At 43.8% G+C, this 21,562-nt stretch overlaps 1 protein-coding gene across 3 annotated transcripts in view; it reads right to left on the bottom strand.

The window, feature by feature from the left end:
- Positions 1 to 21,562, bottom strand: part of NR3C2 (nuclear receptor subfamily 3 group C member 2) — a 323,096-nt gene that overhangs the window by 2,998 nt on the left and 298,536 nt on the right. The gene's annotated exons all lie outside the window — the stretch shown is intronic.

The following is a 21,562-nucleotide window of genomic DNA, read 5'->3' as shown; positions in this document are numbered from 1 at the left end:
GCCCCATACCAGGCCCCGCCCTCCCGCTGGCCCCGCCCGCGCCCCGGCCACACCCCCGCTGGCCCCGCCCCGTGCCCCGGCCACACCCCCGCTGGCCTCGCCCCGGGGAGGTTCGGGATCCGCCCCGCTGGGTCACGGAGCGCCCTGTCCCCCAAGAGCAAGAGCGTGACGGGGCGGTGGCAGCGGGCCCCGTGGCTCCCTCCAGTGACGCGTGGGTTCGGCGGGGCAGCTGCTGGCCCCGCGTGCAGGGCGCGCCCCGGACGGGCAGGGGTCCAGCCCCGCAGCCGCTGCGCCGCGGGCTCCCCTCCCGCCCTCAGGGGACTTTCCAGGGCCCGCCCGGAGCTCTACTACCCTGAAGGGGTCCGGAACACGGTGTGCGGTTAAGGTGTGCCCAATCGGTGGATTTGGTGACGTCTACATGGCACAGCGACTAACGTCCTCCCCGTGTCACCGCGTCCCCATCTCCTTTTCTGTGGCGGGGACACTGCAGGTCCACGCCCTTAGCAACTTCCATCGCCCAGCCAGGGCCCTGATTACCTGCTGCACATTCCTTCCCGGCCCGCTCCCGCAGAACTGCAAGTTTGTGTCCTTTGATCAGCGTCTCCTAACGTCCCCTGTCTCCTCTCCCCTGGTGACCATCGTTCTACTGTTTCTGTGAGTCTGGGCTTCTTCTTCTTCTTTTTTTTTTTTTTAAGACTTATGGAATGTACAGCTTTTTTTTTTTTTTTTTTTGAAATGCACAGTATTGTAATCTTTCTCTGACTTCACTTAGCAAAACACGGGCGAGCCCCGGCCACGTTACTGCAAACAGCAGGACTTCCATCCTTCTCATGGCTGAATGATATCCCAGCCTGCTGTGTGTTTCTTGCCCATTCTCAAGCACTTTCTATTTCAGGCTGACGGTGAGAGTGTGTGCAGGCAGCAAGGACAACCTCTAGGTCTACTTGCCTGTCCAGCCACTTCCCCTACTCGGTGGCCCACGGACCTGACCCACTCCCCATTCTGTAAGTGAGAAAACCAACCCTCCACCAAGCAGTACACCATCAATTCCACACCCCGTTGTGGGGAAAATGAGTCTTGGCCATTTCCCACTGTATTAAAGCAGGCAATATGACATGCTATAAAATCACTGTAGTCTTAATAAAATGATTCTGATGAAAATACATCTGTAACTTTCCCTCAAGGTTGTTTTCTTTTTTAAACTTAATTAAGCATTGGGCCCACTGCATTGGGCTTCTGCGTGTGCCTGTGTGTACCCTCCGTCTGAAGAGGGACAATTCCCTGTGCGTCCCCAGGACTACGAGAACTTTGGTAAGTGGTTTTCACTCACAGAAGGTTGGGGCCGCCCAAGCGACTGTCCACTCTGGGCACGCTCACACCTCTGTGCGTGCTTTGTGAATGCAGAGTCTCGGCTTCCACATCTGTACAACGGGGTACCTGCCTCACGGGGCTCTCTAAGAGGACTCAGCGAGTGAGCTGGCACACAGGCTGCCAGTTCTTAATCAGGACTGAGAGGTATTGCTGGTAAAACCTTCTGATTCTGTCCTCCCAAGTGGTCCCAAACTCCTTCAAACATAAGACATCATTTTCCTCTGTGGAACACAGTTTGCAAAATCTGCTCTGGGTTGTCCTTGTGTCATTTGGTGTTCTTGGGTCCCCTTCTATAAATTGAGAGACAGGAGAATTCTTGTGTTTCACCTTTCCAGGAGTGAGATTCTTAAAACTGGGGCAGCAAATATCTCAATTTCCTTTTTAGGAGGCGTGCTAGCGGCTATGAAAGCTGAAAGCCATGCTGAGCCCCACTCTCCAGATGTGGTGCCACAAAAGAGTTGGCATTTTCAATTACAGGGCACACCTTTCAGTGGGCAACTGCAGAGCTCTGTGTACCAGCCGTGAGCACAAAGAACCAAGTTTAAGTTCACTCCAATCTACCCCTCTCTGTCCCCAAGGTCCCTCTCTGTGGGGTGTCTGTAGGGCTGTGGAGGAGGTTGCTTTCTCCCCTTAAAAAATGCTAACCTCAGGATGCCTGGGGGGCTCAGTGGGTGAGTGTCTGCCTTCAGCTCAGGGTGTGATCCTAGGGTCCTGGGATCGAGTCCTGCATCGGGTTCCCCGCAGGGATCCTGCATCTCCCTCTGCCTGTGTTTCTGCCTCTTTCTTGGTGTGTCTCATGAATAAATAAAATATTTAAAAAAACGAGCAGCCCGGGTGGCTCAGCAGTTTAGCGCCACCTTCAGCCCAGGGCATGATCCTGGAGACCAGGGATAGAGTCCCACATCGGGCTCCCTGCATGGAGCCTGCTTCTCCCTCTGCCTGTGTCTCTGCCTCTCTCTCTCTCTCTCTCTCTCTCTCTCTCTCTCTGTGTGTGTGTGTGTGTGTGTGTCTGTGTCTCTCACAAATAAATAAATAAAATCTTAAAAAATATTTAAAAAAATGTTAACCTCTATTTAAAATTGGACCAAAAAAATAAAGTACCTAGAGATCAACTTATTAACCAAGGAGGCAAAAGACCTATACTGTGAAAACTATACAACACTGATGGAAAAAAGTGAAAACGACACAAACAAATGGAAAGATATTCCCTGCTCATGGACTGGAATAACAAATGCTGTCAAAATGTCTATACCACACAAAGAGATCTACAGAGTTAATTCAATCCCTATCAAAATACCATCAGCATTTTCCACAGAACTGTAATAATCCCAGAATTCTATGGAACCACAAAAGACACCAAGTAGCCAAGCAATCTTGAAAAAGAACAAAGCTGGAGGCATAGCAATTCTGAATTTCAAGATATCCTACAAAGCTATAACAATCCAAACAGTATGCTACTGGCACAAAAATAGACACATGCCTCAATGTAATAGAATAAAGAGCCAATAAACCACGTTTCTATGGTCAATTTACCTGTAATGAAGGAGGCAAAAATATACAGCAGGGAAAGAGTCTGCTTAGTAAGTAGTGCTGGGAAAACTGGACCACCTTCTTATACTATACAGAGAAATGAACTCCAAATGGATTTAAGACTTAAAGGTAAGACCTGAAAACCTAAAACTCCTAGAAAAAAACAGTAGTTACTTTGTCACTGGCCTTCACAACATTTTCCTACATATGTCTCCCAAGGCAAGGAAAATAAAAGCAAAAATAAACTCTTGGGATATCAAAAGAAAAAGCTTTTTGACACAGAAGAAAACAATCAACAAAACTGAAAGTCAACCTATAATTTGCAATGATAGATTGGATAATGGGTTAATATCCAAAATATATAAAGAACTCCTACAACCCCCTCCCTAAACCAAATAACTCAATTTAAAAGGGGGCACCAAACCTGAATAAACATTTCTCCAAAGAAGACCTACAGATGGCCAACAGACACGAGGAGATGCTCAACATCACTCATCATCCGGGAGATACAAATCAAAACCACAGTGAGAGATCACCTTACACCTGTCAGAATGGCTAGAATCAAGAAGACAAGAAATAACAAGTGTTGCGGAGGATGTAGAAAAAGAGGAACCCTCTTGCACTATCGGTGGGAAGCAAACTGGTGCAGCCACTGTGGAAAACCATGTGGCGTTTCCTCAAAAAAATTTAAAGATAAAAATGCCATAAGATCCAGTAGTTCCATTTCTAGGTATTCATCTTCCCAAATGAAAACACTAATTTGAAAAGAGATGTGCACCCCTGTGTTCACTGCAGCATTATTTACAGTAGCCAGGATATGGAAGCAGCCCAAGTGTCCAGGGACTGATGAGTGGATAAAGATGGGATGTGTGTGTGAACACACACACACACACACACACACACACACACACACACACACGAATATTAGCCATAGAGGATAAGATCTGGCCTTTTGCAACAACATGGATGGACCTAGAGGGTTCTATGCTGAGTGAAATACCAGTCAGCGAAAGACAAATACCATATGATTTCACTCATATGTGGATTCTAAAAAACAAAACAAATGAATAAGCAAAGAGCAGAAACAGAACCATAAATACAGGGAACTAGTGACTGCCGGTGGGGAGACGGGCGGAGAGAGGGGGCAACACGCGGGGGGTGGGGTGGGGGTGAGCTGCAGGCACCCAGGGAAGTCGCGATGGAAGTGAAGTGCGGAGGAGACCGTCAGGGGCGCAGTCACTACCGCGTGGCCCAGGGCAGCCGGGCGCCCTGGGCTGGCTGGAGCCCCCTGCTGCACACCCGAGACCGTAGCTACCACAGTGGCAACGAGACTTCAATACAGTTGTAAGCTGAGGGGAGACAGCTCGGTTTCTGGGCAGTATCCAGCGCGAGGCCAGCTCTTCGTGGCTGCCGCGTCTTTTACTTCTCTGGGGTCGGCCCAGTTCATGCCCAGAGACGAAGGCTCCTGTCCTTGGGCCACAGGCCGCTGAGGGAGGGCAGAGGTCCTCATGCACAATCGTCCTCCACGTCCACCCATCCAGGTCCCGGAGCACTTGCTCTGAGCCAGGAACTGGGACACGGTGACAAACACGACGAGGCCTTGCTCTCAGGGTATCCACATTCTGCTCTACCGAGAGGACACAACAAACGTGGTCAGGGGCTGACAGAGCAAGGAGGGACAGAGGTCGTGCTGTCTTCGGAAGGGCGGTCAGAGTGACAAGGTGGCTCTCCGGCTTTTGACCCGCCGGAGATGCAGTGCAGCTGTTCTGTCAGGGCGTGTGTGGGGTCACTCAGAGGGTTCAGAGCGGCACGAAGGTCGGGAAGGGGCCCCTGTTAACCGACCAGCCGACGTCTGAAACAAGTTACCTGGCAGGGCCAGGGCCACTTAGGGTTCACGTGTTGTGTGTGATAAGAGGTAAGGAGCAGAGTAAGTCACTTCTTGAGCATGAGGCGGCCTACACAGGAGCACCCCGTGAGCCTGGTGATGGGGACAGGTCCAGGCCTTCTCACGGCCTCTGCGCCTACCTGTAACACCTCCATGAGCATCACCTAGGAGATGCTCAGGAGACAGACCAGAGCCAAGGGCTCAGCTGTTTTCCCTGGCAGGTTGGCTGAGGACAGGTGTCCTCAGATTCTACTCACTCATGCATATTAACCTGGGGTTGGCGTTTCACACCGGCCTCTGTTCCATGTCCCACAGACTGAGAAAGCAGTTCCTTTCAGGTCACGAGCAGACACCAGGGGCTTCTGTTGACAGTACATACCCTGGTTGGCTGCAGAGGCACCAGGGCTTTCCTGGGGCATGTACCTAGGTAGGCCTGGCAGCTTGGGACTGGACATGTGACCCTGCAAACACCTGGGGGTTAGGGCACTCCATCCCCAGCAACCACACTCAGGGAAGGGCTCGCCCCTGCGAGGTGGCCAGGACGCCAACAGTCTGGGAGCCCAAAGGGCCTCAGCAGCTACCAGAAAGTGCTGGCAGCTTCCAGAGTGTGCCTGGCCCACACTTCCCTGGGACAAGGCTGTGAAAACCTCCCCAGGCCCTAACCCAGCAGGACCTGAGCCAGTGACTGTGGCTGGTCAGGTGAAAGATCATTTGAGAGAATCGAGCCAGGTGCCCCTGGCCACTGGGCAGGGAGAACATGGGCCACTTGGGTCCGGGCTGCAGGTTCTGCTTGCCCAGAGCCCTTGCACCACCCTCACCGGCCTTGGCTTGCTGCAACCCGTGGGTCAGGGGCTCCAGGACAGGACCCTCGCATCCCTGGCTCTTAGCGGACGTCTGGGAGGGGCTGCTGCAGGACCAGGGCGCCCAAGGCGTGGGAACGGTGGAGCTGCAGGTGTTCAGAGCCTGAGGAGCGGGGACCAGGCTCTGGCATCTTAGCCAGAGTCACATATCGAAAAACCAGGTGGGCAGGGGTACCGACCGGTCAGAACAGACACCAGCTCACGAGCCAAACTGCTGCGTCATAGCAAAGCGTGTGCTGTCATGCCGCTCACCTGCACAGCATCTCGTAGGTGTCACCCTGGTGCGCCGCAGGGTGCGCACCGAGGAACACAGCAGGCTGGGCCCCTGCCTGGGCCTAGAGGACGCAGGAAACATGGGTACAGACAAGTACACTGCACATGCCCTCCCCAGGCGCCATCCACTGTCCCAGGTAGAGCGTGCTGGGGGGAAGGGACAGGCCACAGTCATTCTTTACAAAACCAATCTGTTGGGGTCACAGAGGTTTAGCGAGATGACCAGCATGATTTATCAGCCTGAGGAGCCACAGCCAGAGCGGCGGGAGATGGGCCTGGTGAGGTCTTCAGGCTGATGGCACTTGAACCCAACATGAAGCCATCAGGGTCCGTGAGTGTCCTCCTCCCACCGAGTCATCACCAGTGGCATGGCCGCTCCGACCACGAGCAAACAGAACGATCTCCCGGGCACCACGTGGGGAGGGTCTGGGGAGGGCCTGGCACCTCTGTTCTAAGATTACAAAGTCACTATGTGGTGACAGAGCACTTGAGTGAAAACAGCCTCTCAGAAACTGGGTCCCACATATTTTCAACAGCATGGTCACTTCCTGTAAGTTATCTGCTGACTCCAGAACTTTCCCCAGGTAGGATCAAAATTTTATCCTGAAATGAGCACTGGGCGAGGGAGGCAGCGGTAGGCTTAAAGGGTTATTTTCAAAGATCAGAATTTTAGCCAGCTATGTTACTAGGGTTAGAGGCCGAGGATACATGGCTTCAACTCTAACTACCGTGACACTAATAGAAATGGCCAGCAACCATTTACTTCAGGTGTTCCTGCCGCAGCTTCGTGAATACTGGAAAATGTTGCTCAGTCATTGTATAAGGAGTGTGGCTTTCAAAGCCCCAGGCTCCACCCAGCATAAGCCAGGGTGGACAATGGGTGCACGTGTGCAGCTGGGCACCCTATGGCTATGCAGGGCTAGTGATGCCTCAGTGAAATACGATGGTAACATGGTGCAAGAGTAACAACAGCAACCCAAATTTGGGAGCATTGGCTTCTATACCCAGAAGACAATTTTAGCAACACAGACCACTATTTGCTCATAGATTTCCTTAGAAAACCCAAGCCCCACAGTGCCACTGCTTGGCTGAGTGCTCCTGGCAGGTCTGCCGTCAGGATACATTTCAAGAAGATACCATGAGGGAGTGATGTTAGCACCACGGTGGTGAAAGGCATTCCTCCTTTTTGTCCCTCTTTTTCAATGAAGCATTAGTCATCTGTCCATGAACAAAAGAGTCTTTGTGGGAGCTGCAGGATCTGGCACCATATGCCAGGAACCTGAGAGGAGTGTCGCTCACTTGTGCATCTGGTTATGGGCCTGCCCCAACCTCTCTTGCCATAGTAAGGAAAAAACCTAAAGGGTGCTGACCTGGGCTGATGCCCATGGACAACAGACAAATTGCCTAAGCCTGGCCCTCACAAGGTGAGATTCCAGCATGCAAATGGAGTAACAAGTCTGGACACAGCAGGGATGATAAAAAGAACTTTATCAGTGTTGTCCTCACCACCACCAAGTCAATACTGCACTGGGCTGAACTATCAAGTGGCAGTGATCTCTCTCACAGAGGTAAAGAAGAGCAGCAGTGAGCGTCCAGCTACCTCAGTGGTGTGGAATGCTGCTGGAGAAACCCGTTTTTCTCCACCAGCACCTCCAGTACTTAGGCAGGATCTCCATGACTGGGAGGAAAGAGGAGATAAGAATGCCAAAGGGCATTAAAGAGACTGGGGGCCTACTGACTGCACTCAGCAGGAAGTCCAATCATGAGCCCCTGGGAGTACTACCCTTGAGGATCTCCCTATGGGGCCTCTGGGCAACTCTAATGCCCCAAGGGCTAAATCTATACCTCCTCCCGCCACTCTGTGGATGGCTCCTTGTGTACACTCCTGAGTGTGGTGGCAAGCGCAAGCTCCTTGAGACTGTGCTCAAAAAAACAGGCCAGGGTCTGTGGACAAGGGAGAAACCACAATGTTGAGCTGTCTTCTGGAAAACAAAAGAAAGGTTTCCAATAGCCAGCCTGGTGAGTTTTAAGAACCAAAGATGTAAAAGCTTAAGAATTTTGCCACAAGGGATCCCTGGGTGGCGCAGCGGTTTAGCGCCTGCCTTTGGCCTGGGGCGTGATCCTGGAGACCCAGGATCGAATCCCACGTCGGGCTCCCGGTGCATGGAGCCTGCTTCTCCCTCTGCCTATGTCTCTGCCTCTCTCTCTCTCTCTCTCTGTGTGTGACTATCATAAATAAATAAAAATTAAAAAAAAAAAAAGAATTTTGCCACAAGAGGGAGCAAGAACAGTGGAACGGGTACCCATACAAAGACAGAGAAAATCCTAGATGGCAAAGGCATTAATGAACCAAATACCCAACCTGAAGGCAACAAGCCAAGATTTAAGGAGGTGGCTGCTAGTTCAAGGGTGAAAGCAGCAATGCAAAACTACAAACAAACAAACAAACAAACAAACATGAAAAATCAAGGAAACCTGTCATTACTCAAAAATGATAATTTTCCAATAACAGAGTTGGGAGGCATGGGATTTTGGATAAAGAATTCAAAAATCAGTACTGAAGAAAATCAATGAGCTACCAAAAAACACAACAGGTTTAGACCTGTCTTTTCTCTCTCTCTCTCTCTCTCACACACACACACACACACACACACACACACACACACACACATGTTCAAGATGAGATAATTACCAAGGAAATGGAAATCATAAAAAGGAAACAAGCAGACATTCTGGAGCTGAAGAACTCAAGTAAATGAAATGCAGAGCAAATAGAAGATGGAATAAGTGAATTAGAAGATAGGAATTTTGAAGTAACCAAGTTAGGGGAAAACAAAGACAAAAGAATGAAAAACTGTAAAGAAAGCCTACGTGATGTATGGGGTTTCATCAAAAGAACATATATAAAAATAATCAGGACTCCAAAAAGAAAACTGAGGAGAAAGGGAAAGTTTACTTAAAGAAATAATAGCTGAGAAATTCCCAAACATGCAGAGAGAACTGGACATCCAAGTTCACAGAGCTATGGAAGGCCAACCTATTATCTCAATGCAAAAAGACCTTCTGTAAGACACGGTATAATGTAACTAAAAAAAAAATAAATAAATAAATAAAGATTAAAGAATTTAAAAAGTGTCCAGGGAAAAATAATGTAACTTACAAAGGAACCACCATTAAGCTGTCAGCAGATTTCTCGATAGAAATGCAACAGGCTAGGTGAGAGTGGAATGACATATTCAAAGTATTGAAAGAAAAGAAAATTGTCAGCCAACAGTACTATGTCCAGCACAGTTATCCTTCAGGTATGAAGGAGAAGTAAATACTTTCCTAGACAAACAAAAACTGAAGGAGTTCTTTACCACTAAACTTGTTTTGTAAGAAGTGCTGAAAGTTCTTCAGGCTAAAATAAACTGATACTAATCAGTAATATGAAATTACACAAAAGTATCTAACACACTGGTAAAGGTAAATAGACTTTGGATTGTATGTTAATCACTTAACTATAGTATAAATGTCAAAGGAAAAAAATATTAAAAATAATTATAGCTACTATAATTTAACAATATAAAAAGAGGTAAGAAAGGACATCAGAAATATATAAGGGAGGGGGTAAAGGGTGAAGCATTTATAGACAACTGAAGTTAAGTTGCTGTCAGTTTAACATGGCCCGTTTTATCTATGAGATGTCTTATGTAAGCCTCATGGTAATCACAAAGCAAAAACTTAGAGTAGATGCACAAAAGATAGAAAAGGGGGAAACAGAGCATATACTACCACAGAAAATCATGAATTTACAAAGGCAGGCAGAAATAGAAGGAGACAATGCAAAAACAAAATAATCAGAAAACAGTGAGATAGTACTCTAAGATCTTACACAGCAATAATAACTCTAAATGTTATTGAATTTAGATAACATTCTCGTATTGAATGAACCAATCAGAAGGTATAGTGGCTGGATGAATAAAAAATGACACAACTATCTGCTACCCATAAGAGATGCATTTCAGTTATCAAGGACACACATAGGCTCAGAGTAAAGAGAAAGAAAAAGATATTCCATGACAGTGAACATCAAAGGAAACTGACATTAGCTATCTTACATTGGACAAAACAGTCTTGAAGTCAAAATGGTAACAAGAGACAGAGGTCAATATACAATGATAAAGGGGTCAATCCATCATGAAGATATAACAATCATACATACATACACACTCAATATTGGAACACCTAAATATATTAAGCAAATATTAATAGATCTGAAGGAAGAAACAGACAGTAATACGGCACTTCCAATACTCTAATTTCAGCAATAGATAGATCATCCAGACAGAAAACCAACAAGTAAACATTGAGCTTGAGCCACACATTAGGCCAAATGTAGAATATTCCATCCAACAGAAGAATACACATTCTTTTCATGTGCACTTGGAACATTCTCCAGGATAGGCCACATGACAGAACACAAGTCAAGTCTTTTGAATTTAAGATGACTAAAATCATACCAAATATTCTTTCTGACTACAATGGTATAAAGTCATAATAACAAGATGAAAGCTAAACTATGTGAAAAGCTACAACTACCTGAAAATTAAATAACATACTCTTGAAAAACCAATGGGTCAAAGAAGGAATCAAAAGGAAATAAAATATCTCAAAACAAATGAAAATGAAACATAATATACCAAAACCTATGGGATGCTGCCAAAGCAATTCTGAGAGGGAAGTTTATAGTAATAAATGCATATATTAAATTTTAAACAACCTCACTTTATATCAAGTCAGCAAAAGGAAATAAATAACAAAGATTAGAATGGAAATAAATAAAATAGAGACCAGAAAAATAATAGGAAAAATATCAGTGAAACCAAGAGCTGGTTTTTCAAAAGATAAAACTGACAAACCTCTAGCTGGTTTGTCAGAAAGAAAAAAAGAAGACTCAAATAAAATCAGGAATGGAAGAGGTGACATTACAAATGATACTACAGAAATACAAAGGATCATAAACTATGAACAGACAATATGCTAGCAAATTGGATAATCTGGAAGAAATAATAAATTCTTGGAAACCTACAATCTGCCAAGAATGAATGAGGAAGAAATAGAAAATATGAACAGACCAATAATACATAAAGTGATTTAATCAGTAATTAAAAAGCTCTAAACACTGGAAACTCTAGGACCCAATGTCTTTACTGGAGAATTTTGCCCAACATTTAAAGAAGATTTAACGTCAACCTGTCTCAAACCTTCTCAAACTCTTCTCAAATTGAAGAAGGAACACTTCTAAACTTATTTTATGAGAGCAATATTACCCTGATAAATATAGATACAAAATTCTCAACAAAATAAAAGCAAGCCAAATTCAGCAATGCAGTAAGAGGACTGCACACCATGACCAAGTGAGATTTATTCTAGGAATGCAAGAATAGTTCAATAATACATAAATCAATAAATGTGATAATGCTACATTAATAGAATGAAAGATGAACATCATAATCACTTAAATAGCTCCAGAATAAACATTTGACAAAATACAACATACTTTCATGATAAAAAGCCCTTAACAAATTGGTTATACAAAGAATACACCTCAACATAATAAAGTCCACATATGACAAATTCACAGTTAACCTACTCAGTAGGAAAAACTTGAAAGCTTTTTCTCTAAGATAAGAAATAAGACAAGGGTGCTCTCTTTTATTCAAGACAGTACTGGAGGTCCTAGCTATAGGAATTAAGAAAGACAAAGAAATAAAAGGCATCCAAATATAGAGGAAGAAGTAAAATTGTTATTTGCAGATGATATGATCTTATGCAGAGAAAACCCCAAAGACTGACATCCAAACCGAATCAATGGATTTAGCAAAGTTGCAGGAGATAAAATCAACATATAGAAGTTAGTTGCATTTCTATATACTAAACTACTATCCCATTTACAATAGCATTCCAACAATAGAATAATTAAGACTAAATTTAACCAAAGAAATGAGAGAGCTGTACAATGAAAACTATAAGAAATTGATAAAAATAACTGAAGAAGATACAAACAAATGGAAAGATGTCCTGTGTTCATGGATTGGAAGATTTAACATTATTAAAATGTCCTTGCTACTCAAAGCCATTTCTAGATTCAACACAACTCCTATAAAAATTTTAACAGCATTTTTCACAGAAATTAAAAAAAAAAAAACCTTAAATTTGTATGAAACCATAAAAGACGCAGACTACCCAAAGCAATCATGAGAAAAAAAGAAATCTGGAAGCATTATGCTTCCTGATTTCAAACTATACAATAGAGCTACATAGTATTTTAAATACATGGTTGTTATAAAAACAGACACACAGAGCAATGGAACAAGGAAGCCCAGAAGTAAACCCCAACAGTCAACTAGTATTTGACAAGAGGGCCAAAGACCTCAATAGGGAAAGGATGGTCTCTATAATAGATGGTGTTGAGAAAATGGAACCACTATCTTACACCATACACAAAAGTTAACTTGAAATGGGCTGAAGACTTAAACATACAACCTGATACCATAAAACTCCAAAAACAGGAAAAAAAAAAAAAACAAACCAGGAAAGAACCTCCATGGCAGATGGGAAAAGGGACCAGGTCCTCTAGCCAGCCCACTGCCTCAGTAAGCCCTGAACTGCCAGCCCACACCAGCTCCAGCTACTTCATCAAGCAACATGGCACACACTGGGAAACCTGTGGCCTATCTCTGCTTCAGCTCCAACCATCCCACCAGGGCAGCTCTGGCACCCTGGCAGATGACTCCCTGTGCAAAATGCCCTGGTCCATGCCCACCCCAGCTCAAGCCATCCACCAGGGTGACCCTGGCATGGAGCAACCTGGGACCTCCTGGTCCATGTCTTCTTCATCCACATCCCAGTTGTCCAGTGCCAGCTCTGGCATGAAGTACTCACTTCATCTCCAGCTATCCCTCCAGTGTGCCCTCTGTGCAGAGCACCCTGGCCCACACTCACTTCAGCTCCAGCCATTCTGCTCGCATGGCTCTGGTGTGGATCATCCCAGGATCCCCTGGCCTGCACTGACTATAGCTCCAGCTGTCTCACCAAGGTAGCCCAGGCACAAAGCAGCCTGGGACACCCCCTGTACAGAGTGCCTTGGTCTGTGTCCACCCCAGCTCAAACCATCAAAGCAGGGTGGCTCCAGCATGGAGCACCCTGGGACCTACCAGCCTGTGCCTGCTTCAGCTACAGCCTTTCAGTCTAAGCCACCAGGATACATCCCCCTATGTAGATAGGGGACATCCCTATACAAGGCCAGTCCATCAAGACTGGGAGAGATAGCTGTTTCACCTAATAAACACAGAAAGTCACAAAAAAAAAAAAAAAGAGAGACAGAGGAATATGCTCCAAACAGAAAAAGACAAAACTTCAAAAAAAGAACTAAATGAAATAGAGATAAACAATCTACCTAATGAACAGATCAAAGTAATGGTCATAAAGATGCTCATCAGACTTGAGATAAGAGTGGATGAATTTAGTGAGAACTTCAATCAAGATAGAAAAAAAAACAACAAGCAGAGTTGAATAATACAATTAACTTTTAAAAAAAGATTTTATTTATTTATTTATGAGAGACAGACACAGAGAGAGAGAGAGAGAGAGAGAGAGAGAGAGAGAGAGAGAGAGAGAGAGGCAGAGACACAAAGGCAGAGGGAGAAGCAGGCTCCATGCAGGGATCCCAATGTGGGACTCGATCCCAGATCCCGGGATTACTCCCTGAGCCAAAGGCAGATGCTCAACCACTGAGGCACCCAGGCATCCCGAAGAATACAATAACTGAAGTGAAAAATACATCAGAGGGAATCAACAGCAAATTAGCTGATGTAGAAGATTAGCATGTGGAAGAACGGGTAATGGAGAGCACCCAAGTCGAACAGCAAAAAGAAAAAAAAAGTGAGGATAGGTTATGGGACCTCTAAAACAACATCAAGCATACTAACATTTGCATTATAGGGATTCCAGAAGGAAGAAAGAGAGAGAAAGGGGTAGAAAACATATTTGAAGAAATAATAGCTGAGACCCTTCCTAATCTGGAGAAGGAAATAGATATCCAGGTCTAGGAAGCACAGAGAGCACCGAACAAGATGAACCCAAAGAGGTCAATACCAAGATATAGAATTAAAATAGCAAAAACTTGGGGCACTTGGGTGGCTCAGTTAGTTGAATGCCTGACTCCTGATTTCAGCTCAGAAGTGGTCTTAAGGTCCTTAGGAGTTCTGCACTCAGTGAAGTCTGCTTGAGGATTCTCTCTCTTCCTCTCCCTCTGTCCCTCCCCTTGCTTGCATGCTCTCTCTAAAATAAATAAATAAATCTTTTAAAAGGTAAAATAGCAAAAATTAAAGAGGGAATCTTAAAAGGAACAAGAGATAAGCACTAGTTACATACTAGGGAAACCCCAAAAGCCATCAGTGGATTTACTAGCAGAAACTTGACAGGTCAGAAGGGAGTGGCCTGATGTATTTGAAGTGCTGAAAGGAAAAAGCCAAAAATTCTCTACCCAGCAAGATTATCCTTCAGAGTTGATGGAGAGAAAAAGAGTTTCTTGAAAAAACACAGGTTAAAGGAGTTCTTCACCACTAAACTGATGTTAAAAGGACTTCTTAAAGCAGAAAAGGAAAGCATGTAAGTAGAAGAAAATTATGGAAGGAAAATATTTCCCTGCTAAATCAAATATGTTAAAAGTAGTAGATCAACCACTTACAAAGCTAGTATGAAGGTATAAAAAATAGTAAATCAATTATATTTAAAAATTCAGTGAAGGGATTCACAAGAAAAAGATGTAAGATATGACATACATAAAACATGGAGGGCAGGAGTGAAAATGCAGTGGTCAACTGTGTTCAAATTAAAGCAGCCATCAACTTAACACAGACTGCTTTATAACCGGGAGGTTATATATGAACCTCATGGCAACCACAAACCTATAATAGATACACAAAAACAGAGAAAGGGATATAAGCTTAACATTAAGGGAAGTCATCAATCACAAGGGAAGGGAGCAAGAGAAGAAAAAAGGAGCAGAGAACTATAAAAACAAAACCACAAGAAAAGCCCAACTCATAAAAACAGAGCCTAGAATGGTTACCAGGGGGTGGGAGAGTTGAGATGTTTGAGGGCGCCAAATTGCAACCCGTAAATAAGTCCTAGAGATCCAATGCATGGGATCCATGTGTGTCCCTGAAGCAGGAGACGAGGCTCATGGGGCTGTTTACTCTCATGTGAGCTCTGCCTGCAAATTCTAGGTAACAGACAACACCCCCCCCCCCCCGCCACCCAGAGGGTGGCCAAAGCCAGGGCTCTGGGCTCTGCCTCTAGGGAGGTCTGGCTGCCTCAAGAAGTGGGGGAGGAAGTGGCCTCACAGAGATAGTTCCAGAGTCTAGGCTCCTGCAGGCTTGGGCATTCTGGGCCAGACCAAGTACCCAGGAGGGATGGGCTGGCTTCTGGGGTGGGAAGCAAAAGCTGCTCCACATCTTATGAAAAATGAAGAGCATTTCTGAAACTCTATTATCAGAGGCTACTTTTTAATTTGTCTTCATTACCATTTTTATATTAAATTCAGTAGTAGTCCTTGATCTCTGGTCAGTGATGAATATTAAATCTTCCAAATATGTTGTTTGGATGCTGTGGTAAGCAAGATGGGTTCAATTTCCTTTCCTTCCATTTTTTTTTTTTTTGTACTTAGATTTATTTAATTTCCACCCTGTTTAAGTTTCCTTGTGTTACAAGCCTCGTTCTGGATCGCAGCTCCGCCTTCTCGTGAATAAGGTCTATTGTACATGTGAAAAACACAAAGAAAAATGACACAATGGAAAGAGAAAGTAGAGCTTAACGATAAAGGGGTAATTAGAACATTGCCGAACAAAGGGAATCTAAAGGGAAGGGTTCTGTTTGAAATGCACTGGCATGTTACTGTATATAGAAGTATGAACTTCTCTTAATTTTGTCTGCAATATTTCCTAGATTCTTCTTGCCAGTGTACCCTGTTCTGAGCAATGTAAAATCCTAAACCGATTCATGCTGGTAAGTTACCAACTTTAATATCATGTTAACTCAAGATAGAAGCTGTTAAAATCCTTGTATTATTTCTGAAGGAAAAGGAACACTGTTCAAAACAGCAAGGGCCAGACCCCATTGGTCAGGGGCAGCCTCTTTTGATCCAACTAAGGACACTTGAGACCAAGGGTCTATTCCTTTGTTTCTATTATGCCACTGAATGGATCAGGGGTTGGCAAACTATGGCCTGCAGGCCAAATCTGGCCTTATAAGTGTTTTCACATGTTTTTTTTTTTTTTTCCTCCTTTCATTTGGTTTTTTATACTTTTAAAAGATTGGACAAAAAATCAAAAGAAGAGTATTTTCTGTCATACGAAAATTATATAAATAGCAACTTCACTATTTTTACTAGAACACAGCCGGGCTTATTCGTTTATGTAATATCTATGGCTACTCTCCTGTTACAGTGGCAGAGCCAGGTAGTTATAGCAGGGCTCTGGGGCCTGCAGAGCCTACAGTATTTACTATCTGGCCCTTTATGGAAAAAGTCTCCCAGCCCTGGACTGGAAGGCATGCTAGGGATTTAGTAACAGTTTATGGGAGAACAGGTTTTGGTTGGTTGTTAAAATATATAAATCAAGTATAAGATGTCTCCTGATTTCAGAAATACTAAAATGTGGAAAAAAAAAAAAAAGTCTGTGAACCAAGCAATCTGGTTGGTAGCTAGAGCTGGCTTTCCAAACATTATACAGATTCTCTGAGCCTTTAGGAAATGCTTTCCAAAGAGTCCTTGAACATCATCATCCAGCTTAAGGGCTCCGGAATTTGTCATTCGAATGGAGAACCACTGTCACCCTTGTCTTCCATTTCTGGCTGTTCTTTCAGGAGTTATTTCCCTTTGGGCCTATAGTCCCTGTAGGTTACATACATTTACAGTTGTCATTGTTCATGGTAGTTACATCCTATTGTGTCATGGAGAACAGGATTAGCAAATACTGCACCCTTGTTCTGGGGTAAAATACACGGTTCGGTTTCCATGAACTGCTGGTCACACTGTCAGCAATCAATACACAACCTTGTTTTATGTGTTTCTGTTTCAAGACGCCTTATTTAATGTATATTGTTGACTCTTTAACATTGAACTCATGGCCAACAGCACTATAACTCATGCCTGCATGAGGCTGACTGAACTCAATTATTTTCTCCATAAGGCACATCACAGCCTTTTTTCTGCCTGGGAACATGAGATAGTGTGTGAGTACATTTGGGGACCATTTTAAACAGAAGAATCACCAACAAAAATGCAAAGAACTGAGTCACTAAACAGATCATGAAAAGGACACTTGTTTACTACACGAGAGCTGAAACAAGAAAGCAGAATGGTACCCAGTTTGACCTTAGCTGGGAACCTGCACATTTTTATTGCTTGTGCATGTCTGTGAATGGCTGCAAAAGGGCCACATTGATTCTGGGGTTACAAATACATTTTAACCAATGCGAGAATTTGTAAAAACAGAATCTGCAAATAATGAGAATCAACTGTGTGTGAAACCATATTCACTTTCCAGTTCCTTTAACCATGACCTTGATAAACACAATTGATCAACCGGCATCTTCTGGGTCTTTGCATTCACAGTTATTTAAAATGATCTTCCCGAGTCTAAAACGGCCCTGATAATAACATTCCTTTCTTCTGCTTCGTGGCATCTCTCTCCCTTATGAAATTTCTTCACTCGTTCTTCTCATGTCAAGTTAGGCCTTAGTTTTCAAGGCTCCTTTCCAGTGTAGTGATGAGTCTCTTATTTCCTTCAATACTCCTACCCTGCTTGACTTAGCTTTCTGCCTTTCATAACCTCCACTGCGCCCGCTCTCTTTCTTTCTTTCTTTCTTTCTTTCTTTCTTTCTTTCTTTCTTTCTTTCTTTCTTCTTTCTTTCTTTCTTTCTTTCCTTTTCTTTCTTTTTTTTTTTAAGATTTTATTTATTTATTCATAAGAGACACAGGCAGAGGGAGAAGCAGGCTCCATGCTGGTAGCCCCATGTGGGACTCAATCTCGGGACTCCAGGATCACACCCTGGGCCAAAGGTGGGCACCAAACCGCTGAGCCACCCAGGGATCCCCCTTCGCTGCACCCTTTCAAACATGCATGTGCCTGGTGCCCTGCAAGCTGCAGAGTGCTCCCCACACTCATCATCTCTGACCAACACCATCTTAGATGGGTAATATTGAGCCCAGGACAGGTGGCATTAGTTGTGGGGCTTCTTGTTCAATGTTTGCTACAGACTTCAAGATGGTGAGAGCAAAATATGAAGCCAAGAGTGGGACCCTCCTATGTGTGGGGTCCAGAGGGGACCCCCAACCTACCAGAGGCAACAGAATTTAACCGGGTGCAGGGATGGCTCTGCATTGATGTATCTCACAGGTGCTTCCTTCCCTCCTTTGCCCTTGCCTTCTGGTCCTGCCTCACTTAGGAACCTGGGAAAGTGTACTTAATCAGTCTCAGCTTTAATTTTTTTTCTCTGTAAAAAGGTAAAAAAAAAAAAAGTAAATATTACTTTTATTCCCTTTCTATAGAGAAAGGAATCAAGATGAAGTGATTAAATGTAAACAGTAGTATTTACTTATCCTTGCCTCACGGAGTTATTAGAAGGATTTAATGACAGGACTTAAGGAAGAAAGGCAGTAGGTAAATCCCAGGTATTATATAGTTATTTTACATTATAAGAAGAGGGATTTAGGCTGCATAACAGGGGGTTTTTATTGACACAGGTGTTAGACAATGAGATAGTTTTCCAAAATCTTCCCTAGATATATTTTCGATTAAGAAAAGATTCCTATGTGTCTGGTTAGATCCTAATGTGATTTTCTCAGCATGGCTTCAAGACCCTCAGTGGTTCTTTCTACTTGATATTTTGTTTCTGTTTTTTTATTTTTTTTTCCAGAAAGCCCATCCTATAGCATCATAACTCTTGTAGAGTCAGGTGGGAATGGAATGCATAATTCTTTTATACCTCCCCCACAAAGGCAAGGTCCTAGTTTCCAAGCATCCTTTCAAAACTAGCTGTGAACAATGGTGTGTGTTCTGTGGGTATGCAATGTTTAAAATGTTAATGAAGCCAAAGAAGTAGTTATTACAAAAAAATATGCCTTTGCCTTTTTCTTTAAATAAATTAGGATCAGATACAACTTTTAATTTTTCCAGTTAAGGATTAAAAGAAACAAGCTACTGTCCATTATCATTATAAGTTCAGAAAGGAAAGATTCTGACACCAAGACAAATAAACAAAACCCATGGAATAAGAGAAAATACTTGCAAGTCATGTATCTGATAGGGGGCTACTATACAGAATGTATAAAGAACTTGTACAACCCAACGACTAGAACAAAACAACTGGTTAAAAAATGGGCAAAAGGAGGCGCCCAGGTGGCTCAGTCGGTGAAGCATTTGACTTGATTTTGGCTCAGGTCATGATCTCAGGGTTGAGCCCCGTGTCGGGGCTCTGCACTCATCAGGGAGTCTGCTTGCATTCTCTCTGTTCCTCTCCTTCTCCCTCTGCCCCTTTCCTCTCTTTCTCTCTAAAATAAATAGATAAATCTTTAAAAAAAATGGGCAAAGGACTTGAATAGATAATTCTCCAAGGAAGAAATACAAATGACCAATAAACGTATGAAAGATGCTCAGCATCACTGATTATTAGGGAAATGCAAATCAAAACCACAGTATACTACTGTCACACCAGTTAGAAGGGCCACTGTCCAAGTCAAACTAAACCAAACCAAACAAAAACTCAGTAACAGCAAATAGCAAGTGTTGGTGAGGATGCAGAAAAATTGGAACCCTGGTGCTCTGTGGGTGGGAATGTAAAAAACTGTGAAAAATAGTGTGGTGGTTCCTCAATAAGTTAAACATAGAAATATCACATGATCTAGCAATTCTACTTCTAGGAACATACCCAAAGAATTGAAAGTAGGGTCTTGAAGAGAGGTCTGCACACTCATGTCCATAGTAGCCTTATCTACAATAGTCAACAGGTGGAGGCAACTCAAGTGTCCATCCACAGATGGATAGATACAGAAAACGTGGTATACACATACAACAGAATATTACCCAACCTCAAAATGTCAGGACATTCTGACACATGCTACAACATGGATAAACCTGGAGGATAATGTGCTGAGTGAAATGCATCAGTCACGAAAAGACAAATACGGTGAGTCCATACATTTGAGGTACTTAGAGAAGTCAAATTCAGAGACAGAAAGAAGAATGGTGGTTGCCAGGGCTGGGGAAGAGGTAATGAGTTGTTTAATAGTATGTACAGAGTTTTGGTTTTATAAGCTGAAGAGTTCTGAAGCTTGTATGACAATGTGCATATACTTAACACAAGTGAGCTTGTACAGTTAAAAATGGAGGAAGTGGCAACTTTCATGTTTGTATGTTTCATTGCAATTAAAATAAGGGAATGACAAACTCCTATATCGAAGTTTCTTCCTCATTTCTCAGAAATATGACCTAGGTACCGACCAGCAGTTGGTAAGCACTGTCACAGTCTACACATTAGCCACTGAAAATATCCAATGCTTTAAATCAATCTTTTGCGAAGAGGTAAGGAAGTAACCCAGATTTGGCATCAAGTCACCCACAGAAAACCATGACCAGCCTCAAAAGACTGAAGGAGATAAAGTTCTGGGCTGCATGTGGAAATTAACTGTTAACTGTCAGGGTTTCATAAGAAGCTGATGGGTGAGAAAGAACTCAGGACCAGTATTATCGATAAAATCGTGACTTGAAATGTGCGATCAGCCCTGATACACCCCAGCTTGCCTTCTGCACCCGCCTTCTGTCTCTGTCTAGATTGACAGATGCATGCAGTGCATACACATGTATTTAGTATATGGAACACACAGATATGTATAGAGCATATAATAAAGCTTTCACTAATTCACAATTACTCTTACGTGACTGGACTGAGGTCTGTAATAGTTTGTTTTGGGGTTATTCACAAAGACAGAGTTTGCTAAGCCACTGTGATTTCTCAGCTGTACTTAAACACAAAAACTGCAGGTTTTTTCATCCACGTATAAAATACTCATTTATATACATGCCCTCACTTGACAGAAAGATTCATACTTCTATTTATTAAAGCAATTTTTTCAAGGAGCTTTACTGGAAAACACCTCAATGTTTTTTTTTTTTTTTTTTTTTTTTTTTTTTTTTTAAAGCTCAGCAGCAGCTTCTTTGTAGCCTCCTAGGAATCTTCCTGTTCGGGATCCACTGGCCATTTCTCCCTCTGGGTTTGGTTTTAGGCCCTCTGCTCCACACCAATGCCTGGGCAGTTCCATCTGACAGGCTTCATGACCACCATGTGCCACCACCTCCCCTACTGGCATCAGCACTTCATGCTTCTCACCTTCTTCTCCACAGAGCCTCATGCCTGCCTGACATTTCTCCCGGGATGTCCCAAGGGCTCCTTAGATCAGTACATCCAAAACCTGCTCATCATATCCCCTCCCAAAGCTCCTCCCCTCAGCCCCCTTATCAGTGCTGGTTCCACTCCATCCAGCCATTTAAGTCCAAATCCCAGGGGTCATCTTTGACCTCTTCCCTCCTCCCTCCTC

Source organism: Nyctereutes procyonoides, unplaced genomic scaffold, assembly GCF_905146905.1.
Source record: "Nyctereutes procyonoides isolate TBG_1078 unplaced genomic scaffold, NYPRO_anot_genome, whole genome shotgun sequence".
NCBI lineage: Eukaryota > Metazoa > Chordata > Mammalia > Carnivora > Canidae > Nyctereutes > Nyctereutes procyonoides.
Note: the sequence above shows the minus strand (reverse complement) of the source record. Positions and strands in the feature narration are given on the sequence as shown.